The sequence below is a fragment of the Cetorhinus maximus genome, chromosome 3 (assembly GCF_964194155.1).
Source record: "Cetorhinus maximus chromosome 3, sCetMax3.hap1.1, whole genome shotgun sequence".
Taxonomy (NCBI): domain Eukaryota; kingdom Metazoa; phylum Chordata; class Chondrichthyes; order Lamniformes; family Cetorhinidae; genus Cetorhinus; species Cetorhinus maximus.
In genome coordinates, this window is record NC_135881.1 from 46,284,993 (window position 1) to 46,301,079 (window position 16,087).

Here is a 16,087-nt window from a genome sequence, read left to right on the forward strand (position 1 = left end):
AATGCATCAACTATTTCACTAGCCACTTCTTTCAAGACCTTAGGGTGAAGTCCATCTGGACCTGTGGATTTGTTAGCCCGCAGCTTCAACAATATCACTTCCCTGGTGTTTGTAATTTTCCTGAATTCCTCCTTCCCTTTCATTTCATGATTCACAGCTATCTCCAGGATGTTATTTTTGTTCTCTTATAGCGAAGACCGAAGAAAATACCTGTTTAATTCGTCTGCCATCTCCGTACTTTCCATTATCAATTCCCCAGATGTACTCTCTATAGGACCAACGCTAATTTGTTAACTGTTTTCTTATTTAAGTATCTATAGAAACTCTAAGTGTCCATCTTTATATTATGAGCTAGCTTTTTCTCATACCCTAATTTTCCCTCCTTTTTAATGTTTTGTCATTCTTTGCTGTTCTTTATATTCTTTCCAATCTTCTGATCTCCCACCTGCCTTTGCGTAATTATATGCTTTTTAACTTTTCTAACTATATTATAATACTTCTTCACTGACACCTATACTTTTACAGATATAGATAGATAGACTCCTAAGGATAACGCAAGTTACAAAAGTTATCTTATACTCCTATGTTCACAGTAAGTACACAGACCATGTAATCCAATAGGTGACCCATGGCCAGGCACACCACACTCTGAAACCAAGTGACAGATGCCTCCCCAAGCAGATGCTATGGATCCCTCATCAACTTCCCCCCAACCGCTTGTCACACCATGAGCCAACTGGTCTCTTTGAATTCAATATTTCACATTAGGGTTTCCAATCTCCACTTTCGAAGAACTCACTTTGGAATCTTCTACCAAATGACGGTTTCTCTCGGACGCCTTCCATAAGGGTCCACTTCCAGGGTTTTGAACTCTCCTTTCACTGTTCCTCTCCACTGGATCGCCACCTGTATTCAAGCTTCGCCTTCCATCTCAGATACTCAGCCGTGCCAACAGGACACTACTGCTTCACATGCCCATAGTAAGGAGTCACCAACTTTTGGCTAGCTCCTAGGATCTTCTGGCATCTCAGAAGCCCACTTTGCCTCAAGTCTGCTTCCTGCAGCTTTCCCACTCTAAACTTGAAGCCTTCCTCTCTGCTCTTTATTTTCACTTCCACTGAACAGGAACGTGTCCTTTGACTTAACTTAGAGGTCTTCTTGGGACCTTTACCTTTTGCCTTTAGAACCTGCTCCCTGCAGTTCCCTCTCCCAGCAGATTGCTGACAACTTGGTATCACCCTTGAGACCCAGAACTCACTTGACATTCACTGTTACTTTAACTTTAGAACAACTCACCTAAGATCCTTAGACTTATTTTTCTCAGCAATCTGCAAGTATGTCCAGCTAGAGAAAGACTTAGAACTGCTTTCTTCACCTTAGACCATAATGACCAACTGAACGCAAACTGCTTTTCTGCTTCTCTCTGTGTGGGCCTCCTGTTGCTAGGCAATAGCCCACTTTTTCTATTTTGTGTTTGTTTTAACTTCCCTTTAAGAGTCGTAAAACCTCATTAAAATGTAGGCATCTTTGAAAGTGAAACTAAAACCCAAGTTCCCCCTTTCTTAACACACCAATACAGAAACCCAAATTATACTTAAACTTAAAGCTAAAACTCATTCCTAACACCCACAAATACAACTGACTTAAAAATATCTCTATTTTCTAACAGTAAGGATTCTGTTCGGCCCATCATATCTGCCTGTGGCGGCTCTTTGAAAGAGCTGTCCAATTAGTCTTACTCTCCTGCTCTTTTCTCAGATAGCCTTGCAAATGTTTCTTTTCAAGCATAGGTATATATCAAATTTCTTTTTGAAAGTTACTATTGGAATTGTTTCCACCACACTTTAAGGCAGTGCATTCCAGATCGTTCCAAATAGATATTTTAAAAATTTCACATCTCCCACCTGCTTCTTTTACCTTTAATCTGCATTCATATAGACTATGAACCAGCAGGAATGGTTTTCCTTATTAATCTTAACAAAACCCCTCATAATTTTGAAGACACCTATAAATTTCCTTTTACCCTTGTCTGTGCTAAGGAGAACAATTCCTGCTTCTCAAATCTTTCCACATAATTGAAGTCCTTCATACTTAATACCATGTTGGCAAATCTCCTGTGTATTTTTTCCAAAGCGTTGACATCCTTCCTAATGGGTGGTGCCCAGAATGGGACATAATCATCCAAATGAAGACTGAGCAATGATTTAGGAAAGTTTAGTCTAACCTTTTCACATGAGGGGGCCACATTTCAATTTTTGGAATATATCCAAGAGTAGTATTGAGATAAATAGAATACTTGGAGAGTTTGATAGAAGTAGAGTAGGCAATGGTAAGTCATTAAATGGGGTCAGAGTAAGGGGGGGAATTTAAAAAGGCTGTATCAGGATTAATATGCACGTTTGTGAATGCATGGAGATTGTTAATAAGATTGGTGAAAATACAGGTTAACAAATGGAATTATGATGTTATTGCTATAACAGAGATGTGGCTCAAAGAAGGGCAGGACTGGGCATTAAATATTTCTGGACACAAGGTGTTTGAGAGACAGGAAAGGAAGAAAAGGATCGGAGTGGCAGTATTGATTAAAGATGGCATTACAGTATTGGAGAGAGAGGATGTTCCAGAGGGGTCAAGGACGGAATCTCTCTGACTTGAGGTAAGGAATGAAAGAAGTGCAATAAGATCGACCGGTGTAGCATATTGACCACCAACTAGTGGAAGAGATGTAGAGAAACAAATTTGCAAAGAAATTAGAAGGGTGCAAGAATTATGCAGTAATCATAATGGGGAAGATCAATTATCCAAATATATTCTCGGATAGGAATAGTGCAAAGGGACAACAGGGGCGTGAGTTCCTGGAATGTATTCAAGATAATCTTCTGTAGTAGTATGTTTCTGGTCCAAGAAGAGGGAAGGTGCTGCTGGACCTGGTTCTGGGGAACGAGTTGGCCCAAGTGGATCAAATATCAGTGGGAGAGCATTTAAGGACAGTGACCAATGTATCATAAGGTTTAGGTTGGCCATGGAAAAGGACAAGGAACAAACCAGATCAGGGATAATTAATTTTGGGAAAACCAACTTCGATGGGATGAAAATGCATCTACGTTGAATGAGTTGGAATCAAATGTTGGCAGAAAAGACGGCCGCTGAACAATGGGCCACCTTCAAAGGAAAGTATTGCAGGCAATGTCAAGGTATATTCCCTTGCAGGGGAAAGGTAAGACAAATAAATTCAGAGTGCCCTGGATGACAAAAGAAATAGAGGTGAAGATGAAAAGGAAGAAGTGCGCATACGGGTTGCCTGGGAGTCCTTAACATTGGCTCTGGACCCCATGAGGTCTCATGGCAATAGGTCAAGCATGGGCAAGGTAACCTCCTGCTGATTACCATGTACTGCAGTCTGTAATCTCGTGACCCAACATATCCCCACTCTACCATTACCACCAAACCAGGATCAACCCTGGTTCAATGAAGAGCGCAAGAGGGCATCTCAGGGGCAGCAGCAGGTATACCTAAAAATGAGTTGTCAACCTGGTGCAGTTACAACTCAGGACTACTTGCATGCCAAACAGCATACGCAGCATGCAATAGACAAAGCTAAGCAATCCCACAACCAACGAATCAGATCTAAGCTCTGCAGTCCTGCCACGTCCAGTTGTGAACAACTCACTGGAGGAGGAGGCTCCACAAATATCCCCATCCTCAGTGATGGGGGAGCCCAACATATCAGTGCAAAAGATAAGGCTGAAGCATTTGCTACAATCTTCAGCCAGAAGTGCCAAGTTGATGATCCATCTTGGCCTCCTCCGGAGGTCCCCAGCATCACAGTTAGCAGTCTTCAGCCAGCTAGATTCACTCCACGTGGTATCAAGAAACGGCTGAAGGCACTGAATACTGCAAAGGCTATGGGCCCTGACAACATTCCGGGAATAGTATTGAAGACTTTTGCTCCAGAACTTGCCATGCCCCTAGGCAAGTTGTTTCAGCCTCTACAATGCTGGCATCTACCCGGCAATGTGGAAAATTGCCCAATAATATCCTGTACACAAAAAGCAGGAAAACTCCAACCCGGCCAAATACCGCCCCATCAGTCTACTCTCAATTATTAGTAAAGTGAAGGAAGGCATCATCAACGGTGCTATCAAGCAGCACTTGCTTAGCAATAGCCTGCTCACTGACACCCAATTTGGGTTCTGCCTGGTCACTCAGCCCATGACCTCATTACAGCCTTGGTTCAAACATGGACAAAAGAGCTGAGCTCTAGAGGTGAGGTGAGAGTGACTGTGCTTGACAACAAGGCAGCATTTGACCGAGTGTGGCATCAAGGAGCACTCGCAAAACTGGAGTCAATGGGAATCAGGGAGAAAACTTTCTGCTGGATGGAGTCATATCTGGCACAGAGAGATGGTTGTGGTTGTTGAAGGTCAATCATCTCAGTTCAGGACATCACTGCAGGAGTTCCTTGGGGTCGTGTCCTCGGCCCAACCATCTTCAGCTGCTTCACCAATGATCTTCCTTCCATCAGAAGGTCAGAAGTGGGGATGTTCGCGAATGATTGCACAATGTCAGCACTATTCATGACTCCGAGATACTGAAGCAGTCCATGTCCAAATGTAGCAAGACCTAGGCAATATCCAGGCTTAGGTTGACAAGTGGCAAGTAACATTCATGCTACACAAGTGTGAGGCAATGTCCATCTCCAGCAAGAGAGAATCTAACCATTGCCCCTTGACATTCAATGGCATTACCATCACTGAATACCCCACTATCAACATCCTGGGGGTTACCATTGACAAGAAGCTGAACTGGACCAGCCATATAAATACTGTGGCTGAAAAAGCAGGTCAGAGGCTAGGAATCCTGCTGCAACGAACTCACCACATGACTCCCCAAAGCTTGTTGACCATCTACAATGCACAAGTGAGGAGTGGGATGCAATACTCTCCCCTTTGCCTGGATGAGTGCAACTCCAACGACACTCAAGAAGCATTGCAAATTCTTCAAGTGTACCAGTTACCTCCTCTCTCACCTCGAACAAATGCAGGATAATTAAAGAAAGCCAATGTAATAAAAAAAAAATATTTTGAGCACATACATAGGTCTACAAATTACTAGTATAATAACTTCTAAATCCTGAATTAATCTGACTCCCAGTTATGTCTCCATTAAGGCAACAGCAAAAACCAAATAGATTTTAACAGACACAGGAAAAGCACACAAAACCCTGGTCAAGAATATTCACAGTGAATTACCTTAGCTTCGGTTCCTATAGGCAACAGCTTGGTTCAGAGAGGCTGGAGGCTTTTCACACTTGTAAGATCTTAGAATCCTGCCTTACTCTTACACATAGCCTTCCCTCCTTCATACACATTTTTCCCATTGAATGCAAATTTCATTGTTTCAATATGTCTTTGGACTTTACCTTTCTAATAATAAAAATCTTTCACGGTACCAATTTTATCAGTAAGCGTTGGGAAAAATAACTACACTGTTTGGCTTCTTCTGGCTAAGTGTAACATTTCATCCTTTCTTTTGAAATTCAAAGTTCTCTGGTTGATCTACAAATGAAAATTTTACTTTACACATTACATTCTAAAACTTCAGCCATGTTTACTTATTTAGCATTTCAAACCTGGCTTCTCTTCTGAAATGTCAAAGCCTTCAGACCAGCTGTCTTTAATTGAATTAAGTAGCCCACCCCACACACACACAGACTATCCAGACCCCACTATTAGCCTACTTTACAATAAATCCCAATGACATTATGAAAATTATTATATTTTCCTGACAATGGATTCATTAAGGGAAAAACTAACTTGCTGGAGTATTTTGAGAAGGTAACAGAGAAGGTTGATAAGGGTAATGCTGTTTCTGTGGTGTATATGGATTTCCAAAAGATATTTGATACAGTGCCACACAACAGACTTCTGAGCAAAGTTCTAGCTCATGGAATAAAAGGGAAAGTAGGCACTTGGGTAAGAAATTGGCTGAGTGACAGGAAACAGAGAGTAGTGATAAATGGCTGTTTTTCAGATTGCAGGAAGGTTTGTAATGGAGTTCCCAGTGTCCCCACTGTTGGGACCCTTGCTGTTCCTGATATTGATTAATGACCTAGACTGTGGTGTTCAGGGTATGATTTCAAAATTTGCAGATGATACGAAAATTGTAAACGTTGTCAACTGTGATGAGGATAGTCTTGAACTGCAAAAGGGCATACTCATGTTGGTGGATTGGGCAGACAAGTCGCAGATGAAGTTCGATGCAAAAATGTAAAGTGGTTCATTTTGGCAAGGAGAATATGGAGACAGTATAAAATAAACGAAGAAACTCTAAAGGAGATATAGAAACAGAGGGACCTCGATGTATATGTATGTAAGTCATTGAAGATGGCAGGACATGTTGAGAAAACAGGTTATCAAGTATACAGTATCTTAGGCTTTATGAATAGGGGCATTGAATACAAGAGTAAGGAGATCATGTTGAACTTGAATAAGACATTAGTTAGGTCTCATCTGGAGTACTGCATCCAGTTCTGGGCGCCATACTTGAGGAAGGATGTGAAGGCATTGGAGAGACTACAGAGGAGATTCTCAAGAATGATTCCAGGGATAAAGAACTGTAGCTATGAGGATAGATTGGAGAGTTTGCGACTTATTCCTTATTAATATAATTAATATTAGTTTGCTCCTAATTACTCTTATATATGCAACATTCCTGAGTTATGTAGTTGTTCAATGGGTTGTTTATTTTGGAATAATTTTGTACATCTGCAGTTATGATTATCTATCTTTCCTACCCTCACTGACTTCCACTAGCTACCCTTCACTCATATCAATAAATTTGAAATTACCATCCTGTCTATTAATTGTTCTGTGGCCTTCCGTCGTTCAACCTCCAGCCCTGTGCTCCAGGTTGCATTCTTCATTGTTCCACCTTTGGCCTGCTGTGTACACTTCCAATCCAATATCAGTAGACAGGGCCTTCAGGGATCATACCTCAGCACTCTGGAACTACCTTTCTCACTTGGCACATCTCTTTTCATTTTTAAATTCTCCTTTAAGCCTACTTTTCTACAAATCAAAATAATGTGAATGTTGTCAATCTGAAATAAGGACAGAAAATTCTGGAAATACTCAGCGGTTCAGGATGCAACTGTGAAGAAAGAAACACAGAGATAATGAGCTGGATTTAATGGCGATGGCGGGAGGAATGCCACCTCCCTCTGCCTCACTGCTGGTGGAGAAACTCTTTCGAGTTATCAACAGTCACAGATTGCAACTCTTCCAAGTACAATCACAGTTCTTGGTTTCCAGGAGTGGGACATGAACCCACAACCCTCTGATTCAAAGGCGAGGGTGCTATGGACTGAGCCACAGCTGACACCTCAACTGGTGGTGGAGAACCAGCAGCAGTGGGCTGAAGCGCTCAAGTGGCCTTTAATTGGCCACTTAAAGGCCTCACTAACTCCAGGCGGGAAGGCCATCCTCAACCCTTCCTGCCCCAGACTTAACTGGGAGGAGTTGGGAATGTGACAGCCTCTCCACCCTGAGACTTTCTGACCCATTATATGCCCCCGCCTCTTGGCCTGTTTCTGGGAGCAGGCATAAATTCCACCTAATCTTTCAGGTTAATGACTATTCCTTTTGATGTTTTGCTCTGAAACATTAACTCTGTTTCTCTCTACATAAATGCTGCCAGACCAGCTGAGTATTTCAGAACTTTTTCTCCTGCCACCTCAGTCGCCATCTGTAAATATCACCCCAAATTCCTGTTTGGTATTGATTCCCTTTCTGTAAGGCACCTTGGAAGTTTTTTCTATGTTAAATATATTATATAAGCGCAAGCTCTAATCATAATCCTTCTCCAGAGAAAAAAAGAGTGACATACCATTTAAATTCTGCCAATGCGTGTTTTAACAGAATACACAATGAGAAACTGCAATGCCAAGTTTGTTCAATGCTTGTTGGTTATAGTGTTACACATCTTGGCATTAACTTTGTCTGTGTGGACAGGAATGGGGTGTTAGTGAATTGTTTCAATAGTCCACGTAAGAAACAAACTCACATGCATTAATTGATTGCTAAAAATAGCAGAACACAAGAATTTTAACTCCACAGGGATATACTAGGAATCAAAAATAAATACTCTAAAGCCAAATGACGCTCCAGCTGATTAGCATTAAGAAACAGCTGTGTGTGTTCCCAGTTGACTGAGTGGATAAATATATCACAAGATACAGTGTTGAGCCAAGAAAGTCCCAGCTTCAGTTCTGATCTGTACTGTTAGCCTACTTCAGGTGGTGAAGGCATTAAAATTAGTCTAAGAAAGAGAGGAAAGAAATTGGGCAGCTTTGAGGCACACTGAGATAGCCCCCATCTTGCTTATGCTTACTTCATGCTTATACTTAGGCAAGTTATGAGTACTACTGGTACCAGCATGAGTTGCCATCTTCTGGAAAGAAGTCGGAGGAAAAACTGAAGGGGAGAAAACATTCTATGCGTGACACATTATTTTGGACTGATATAACATGACAATTCCTCACATACCAGTGCTGTTGCTAAGCAGATATTATGTGCAGCATAGGAAGGTAAATCAGCCCCAAGTTGAACTGGGTCAAGAGTGCCATAGGTAGTTCGTCTGGTACCATTTTAAAAAAATTGGTATTTAAATATTCAAATATGAAAAATTAGCAAAATGTTTTGGACAGTACACTTAGAAAATATCAACTGGCTTTGACAAAGTCAACATGGATTTATGAAAGGGAAATCCTGTTTGACAAACCTACTGAAGATTTTTGAGGATGTAACAAGCAGAATAGATAAGGGAGAACCAGTGGATGTGGTGTATTTGGATTTTCTGAAAGCTTTTGATGAAGTCCCACATAAGAGGTTATTGTGTAAAATTAAAGCACATGGGATTGGGGGTAATATATTGGCATGGATTGAGAATTGATTAGCAGACAGGAAATGGAGATTAAGAATAAATGAGTCTTTTTTTGGACTGGCAGGCAGAGACTAGTGGGGTATCACAGGGATCAGTGGTTGGACCCCAGCTATACAAAATATATATCAAAGATTTGGATGAGGGAACCAAATGTAATAGTTCCAAGTTTGCTGAAGACACGAAATTTGGGAATGTGAGCGGTAAGGAAGATATTAAGAGGCTTCAAGGCAATTTAGACAAGTTGAGGAGTGAGCAAACATGGCAGATACAGTATAATGTGAATAACTGTGCAGTTATCCTCTTCGATAGGAAAAACAGAAATGTTGATATACAAAGGGACCTGGGTGTCCTTGTACGCCAATCACTGAAAGCAAACATGTAGGTGCAGCAAGCAGTTAAGGAGGCAAATGGTATATTGACCTTCATTGCGAGAGGACTTGACTACAGGAGCAAGGATGTCTTACTGCAGCTGTACAGGGTCTTGATGAGACCTGGATTATTGTGTGCAGTTTTGGTCTCTTTACCTAAGAAAGGATACACTTGCATAGAGGGAGTGCAGCGAAATTTCACCAGACTGATTCCTGGGATGGCAGGATTGTCTTATGAGGAGAGATTTGGCCAACTAGGCCTGTATTCACTGGAGTTTAGAAGAATGAGAGGGCATCTCATTGAAGCATATGAAATTCTGGCAGGGCTGGACAGACTGGATGCAGGGATGATGTTTCCTCTGGTTGGGGGGTCTAGAACAAGGGGTCACAGTCTCAGGATACAGGGTAGGCCATTTAGAACTGTGATGAGAAGAAACTTCTTCACTTAGAGGATGGTGAACCTGTGGACTTCCCTACCACAGAAGGCTATGGGGGCCAAGTCACTGAATATATTTAAAAAGAAAATAGATAGATTTCTAGACTCAAAAGGCATCGACAGGTATTGGGAGGGAGCGGGAGTATGGTGTTGATATAGAGGATCAGCCAAGATCATATTGAATGGTGGAGCAGGCTCAAAGGGCCGAATGACCTTTTCCTGCTACTATTTTCTATGTTTCTATAATCCAGAAATATTCATTACATCAAGGCATTCTATTTACACTAAGACTATAAGATGTAGAAGCAGAAGTAAGCCTTTCGGCCCATCGAGTCTGCTCCACGATTCAATTGAAATCATGGCTAATCTGATAATCCTGAATTACATTTTCCTGCCTTTTTCCCCATAACCCTTGATTCCCTTACTGATTAAAAATCTGTCTATCTCGGACTTGAATATACTTCATGGCCCAGCCTCTACAGCCCTCTGCGGTGGGGAGTTCCACGGATTCACTACCCTCCAAGAGAAGAAATTCCTCCTCATCTCTGTCTTAAATGGGCGACCCCTTACTCTGAGATTATGCCATCTGGTCCTAGGCTCTCCCACAAGGGGAAACAACCTCTCAGCATCTACACTGTCAAGCAAAAGATAAGGCTGAAGCATTTGCTACCATCTCCAGCCAGAAGTGCTGAGTGGATGATCCATCTCGGCCTCCTCTGGAAATCCCCAGTAACACAGATGTCAGTCTTCAGCCAATTCAATTCACTCCAACTGATATCAAGAAACAGCTGAAGGCACTGGATACTGCAAAGGATATGGGCCCTGACAACATTCTGGCAACAGTACTGAAAACTTGTGCTCCAAAACTTGCCGCGCCCCTAGCCAAGCTGTTCCAGTTCAGTGACAACACTGGCATCTACCCAGCTATGTGGAAAATAGCCCAAGTATGTCCTCTACACAAAAAGCAGGACAAATCCAACCTGGACAATTACCCTCCCATCAGTCTACTCTCCATCATCAGTAAAGTAATGGAAGGGGTCATCAATAGTGCTATCAAGTGGCACTTGCTTAGCATTAACCTGCTCACTGACGCTCAGTTTGGGTTCCGTCAGGGCCACTCAGCTCCTTACCACATTACAGCCTTGGTTCAAACATGCACAAAAGAGCTGAACTCCCGAGGTTAGGTGAGAGTGACTGCCCTTGACATCATTTGACCGAGTGTGGCATCAAGGAGCCCTAGCAAAACTGGAGTCAATGAGAATCAGGAGGAACACTCTCCTCTACCTAGCACAAAGGAAGATGGTTGTGGTTGTTGGTGGTCAGTCGTCTCAGCTCCAGGACATCACTGCAGGAGTTCCTCAGGGTAGTGTCCTCGGCCCAATCATCTTAAGTTGCTTCACCAATGACCTTCCTTCCATCATAAGATCAGAAGTGGGGATGTTCACTGATGATTGCACAATGCTTAGCATCATTTGCGACTCTTCAGATACTGAAGCAGTCCATGTCCAAATGCAGCAAGACCTGGACAATATCCAGGCTTGTGTTTACAAGTGGTAAGTAACATTCACACTATACGAGTGCCAGGCAATGACCATCTCCAACAAGAAAGAATTCAACCATCACCCCTTGATGATCAATGGCATTACCATTACTGAATCCCCCACTATCGACATCCTGGGGGTTAGCATTGATCATAAGTTGAACTGGTCTAGCCATATAAATACTGTGGCTACAAGAGCAGGTCAGAGGCTAGGAATCCTGCGATGAGTAACTTGCCTCCTGACTCCCCAAAGCCTGTCCACCATCTACAAGGCACAAGTCAGGAGTGTGATGACATACTCCCTACTTACTTGGATGAGTGCAGCTCCCACAACACTGAAGAAGCTTGACACCGTCCAGGACAAAGCAGCCCACTTGATTGGCACCCTATCCACAAACATTCACTCCGTCCACCACTGACGCACGGTAGCAGCGGTATGTACCATCTACAAGATGCACTGCAGGAATTCACCAAGGCTCCTTCGGCAGCACCTTCCAAACCCACGACCATTATCATCTAAAAGAACAAGGGTAGCAGATGCATGGGAACACCACCACTTGGAAGTTCCCCTCCAAGTCAATCACTATCTTAACTTGGAATATTGCCATTCCTTCACTGTCGCTGGGCCAAAATCCTGGAGCTCCCTTCCTCGTAGCACTGTGGGTGTACTTACACCACATGGACTGCAGTGGTTCAAGAAGGCAGCTCACCACCACCTTCTCAAGGGCAACTAGAGATGGGCAATAAATGCTGGCCCAGCCAGCGAAGCCCACATCTCATGAATGAAATTAAAAAAAGCCTCCTAAGAATCTTATAGGTTTCAATAAGGTCGCCCCCTCATTCTTCCAAACTTCAATGAATACAGGTTCAACATCTCCTCATAAGAAAATCCCTCCATACCCAGGATCAACCCAGTGAACTTCTATGTACTGCCTCCAATGCCAGTATATCTTTCCTTAGATAAGGGGACCAAAACTGTTCACAGTATTCTAGGTGTAGTCTAACGGGTGCCTTGTGTAGTTTTAGCAAGACTTCCCTATTTTTATACTCTATTCCCTTTGAAATAAAGGCCAACATTCCATTTGCCTTCCCTATTACCTGCTGAACTTGTATGTTAGCTTTTTGGTATGCATGCACAAGGACTCCTAAATTTCTCTGTGCTGTAGCTTTCCAAAGTCTTTCTCCATATAAATAATATTCAGCTCCTCTATTCTTCCTGCCAAAGTGCATAACCTCACATTTTCTCACATTATATTGCATCTGCCAAGTTTTAACCCACTCACTTAACCTGTCTATATCCCTCTGTAGACTCTTTGGGTCTTCCTCACCACTTGCCTTCCCACCTATCTTTGTGTCATCTGCAAACTTGGCGATAGTACATTCGCTTCACTTATTTAAGTCATTAATACATATTGTAAATGATTGTGGCCCCAGCACTGATTCCTGTGGCACTCCACTAGTTACAGGTTGCCATCATGAAAATGCCCCCATTATCCCAGCTGTCTGTCTTCTATTAGTTAGCCAATCCTCTATTCATGCTAATATACTACCCCCAAAACCATGGGTTCTTATCTTATTAAGTAGCCTTATGTGCGGTACCTTATCAAACACCTTTTGGAAATCTAAATACATTACATCTACTGGCCCCCCTTTATCTATCCTGCTTGTTTCCTCCTCAAAGAATTCTAATAAATTTGTCAGGCATGATTTCCCCTTCATGAAGCTGACTCTGCTTAATTATGTCATGCATTTCTGAATGCTCTGCCATGACATCCTTTATAATAGACTCTAACATTTTCCCAATGATGGATGTTAAGCTAACTGGCCTGTAGTTATCTGTTTTTGTCTCCCTCGTATATATATATATATATAACCACTATCTCTGCAGCTACTTCCTTTAATATCCTAGGGTGCAACTCATCAGGTCCAGGGGAATTATTGGCCTTTAGCCCCATTAGTTTCCATAGTACTTTTTCTCTAGTGATAGTTATTGTATTTATTTCCTCCCCCCCTTTTGCCTCTTGATTATTTAGTATTTTTGGAATGCTATTTGTGTCTTCTACTGTGAAGACTGATGCAAAGTATTTATTCAATTCCTCTGCCATTTCTTGGTTAATCATTATTGTTTCCCCAGCCTTATTCTCTAAGGGGCCTATGTTCACTTTGGCCTCTCTCTTCCTTTTTATATATTTAAAGAAGCTCTTACTGTCCATTTTTATATTACTTGCTAGTTTACCCTTAAAGTTTATTTTCTCCTTCTTTATTACATTTTTGGTCATTTTTTGTTGGTTTTTAAAACTTTCCCAATCCTCTGGCTTACCACTAATCTTTGCCACATTGTATGCTTTTTCTTTCAGTTTGATACTATCCCTACTTCCTTGGTTAACCATGGTTGGTTTATCCCATCCCTCAAATCCTTCTTTCTCATTGGGACGTATTTTTGTTGTGAGTCATGAACTATTTTCTTAAATGTCCGCCCTTGTTCATCAGCCGTCTTTTCTGCTAAACTCCTTTCCCAGTCCATTCCAGCCAACTCAACCCTCATTTCTTTGCAATTACCCTCATTTAAATTTAGCACAGTTGTTTCCAACCCAAGTTTCTCACTCTCAAACTGAATGCTGAATTCTACCATGTTTATGATCACTATTACCTCTGGGATCTTTTACTCTGAGATCATTTACTAAACCTGCCTCATTACACATCACCAGATCCAAAATAGCCTGATCCCTGGTTGGATCCACAACATATTGTTCTAGGAAACTGTCCTGAATACACTTTATGAATTCTTGCTCGTGGTTACCTCTGCCAATTTGATTTTCCCAATCTACATGAAGATTAAAGTCACCCATGATTAATGTACTGCCTTTTTTACATGCCCTCATTATCTCCTGATTTATTCTCTGTCCCAAAGTATAGCTACTGTTAAGGGGCCTATAGACTACTCACAGTGACAGTGTTTTCTTCCCCTTGTTATTTCTTACCTCCACCCGTATGGATTCTGCACCTTCTGATCCAAGATTATTTCTTGCTATTGTACTTGTTCCATCTCGTACTAACAAAGCTACCCCACCACCCTTTCCTTCCTGCCTGTCCTTTCGAAAAGTCACGTACCCCTGAATATTTAGTTCCCAGCTTTGATCTCCTTGTAACCACGTCTCCATAATTGCTATAAGATCATTTCCATTGACCTCTATTTGTGTTGTTAATTAATTTATTTTGTTCCCAATACTACGTGCATTTAAGTGAAGAGCCATTAGTTCCCCCCCGCACCCCCCACCCCCCCCACCTCCAACCCTATTTGCTACTTTTTTTATGTTTGTACACTCTGTCCCTTCCTGTCACACTCTGGGCATCAATACCTAAATGGCTGCCCTGCAATGCTGCCATATCCTTTTACTTTGGTAGCCTATGTATCCCCTCTCCAGAACCCTCCCCCTCCATATTTTGTTTAAAACCTTCCCTGCATTATTCGATTTGCCAGGACATTGGTCCCAGCATGGTTCAGGTGAAGCCCGTTCCACTGGAAGAACTCCCTTCTACCCCAGTACTGGTGCCAGTGCCCCATGAACTGAAACCCATTCCTCCTACACTAATCTTTGAACCACGCATTTAACTCCTTGACTTTATTGACCCTATGCCAGTTGCCTGTGGCTCAGGTAGTAATCCTAAAATTATTACCTTGGAGGTTCTGCTATTTAACTTGCTCCTAACTGTTCAAATTCTTTCAGTGGAATCTCCTTTCTAGGCCTATCAACGTTTTTGGTAGACAGAACACAATTTTCATTTTGCCTTTGTACCAATTCTACCTATGGATACACATGGCAATGGCTTTGATTCAGCAAACTCTTCTTCCATCCGTTTGGTCAAAGTCTTGAAATTCAAAATCCTACCTCCAAGCCCCTGTAATCCCAGCCTCTGTAATCTTAATGGCGGTGATTCAGACCCTTAATGAGGCTACCACTAAGGGAGGCAGGGACCAATTTAAGATGCAAAATTCAAAGCCCAATTGATGCTGTGATGTAATATTAACATCAAATAAGGGGAGTCCTGCATTGTTTCCTGCTCAGCAACAGAACCATACCATCATGAGTTGACTGGCCAGAAGAGAGCAGATTTCTTCTTTCTTAAACTCCTTGTGAGCCTAGTCATTTCTTTCTATTCTTTTATTTAAACCCTGTTGCAAAAATGCCTAATTTCATGATTCATATGTTGTAGGAAAGTAACTTTTAGTCCGTGGATTGATGTTTTAAATATAAGACAATGGAAGCACGGGTTTGGGAGGCTGATAAACAGATCTAAAGTGACTGCACTTCAAAGGGTAACCTATGTTTAATTAATAAGGTTGGAATTGGAATGGGAAAACAGTATAGAAGTGATCCTTTCTTATCTTCATAATTGAGCCAGGGAGTCTGGTGAGACTTCATTTATCCCCCTTCGAGATATAAATTATTTATTGTCAGTACCAGAATCAAAGGAATGTTTTGAATGTAAAGCTAATTGATAGAAATCTCTATCTGGGACATCCCAGGTGTGGCATATTGCCTTGGGGATGGCGTACAGGGAGTTTTTTTTGGTTTTTGATTTATCTGTGTGGTTTCTCATAAAAACAGGCAGTTGGATCTTGGGAGCAACTTTGAGAAGCAGAGAGAGTAATCTGCCAGGAGCTGTGGACCAGAAGTAAAGAACAATCATAAACCATGGATGTTGGCTGATTTTGGAGTCACTAAGCAAGAAAGCAGTGCGGTCCATGCTTGAGCTGTGGTTTCCACAATTGTGAGGTGCATTAAGAAGAGTTGGAAG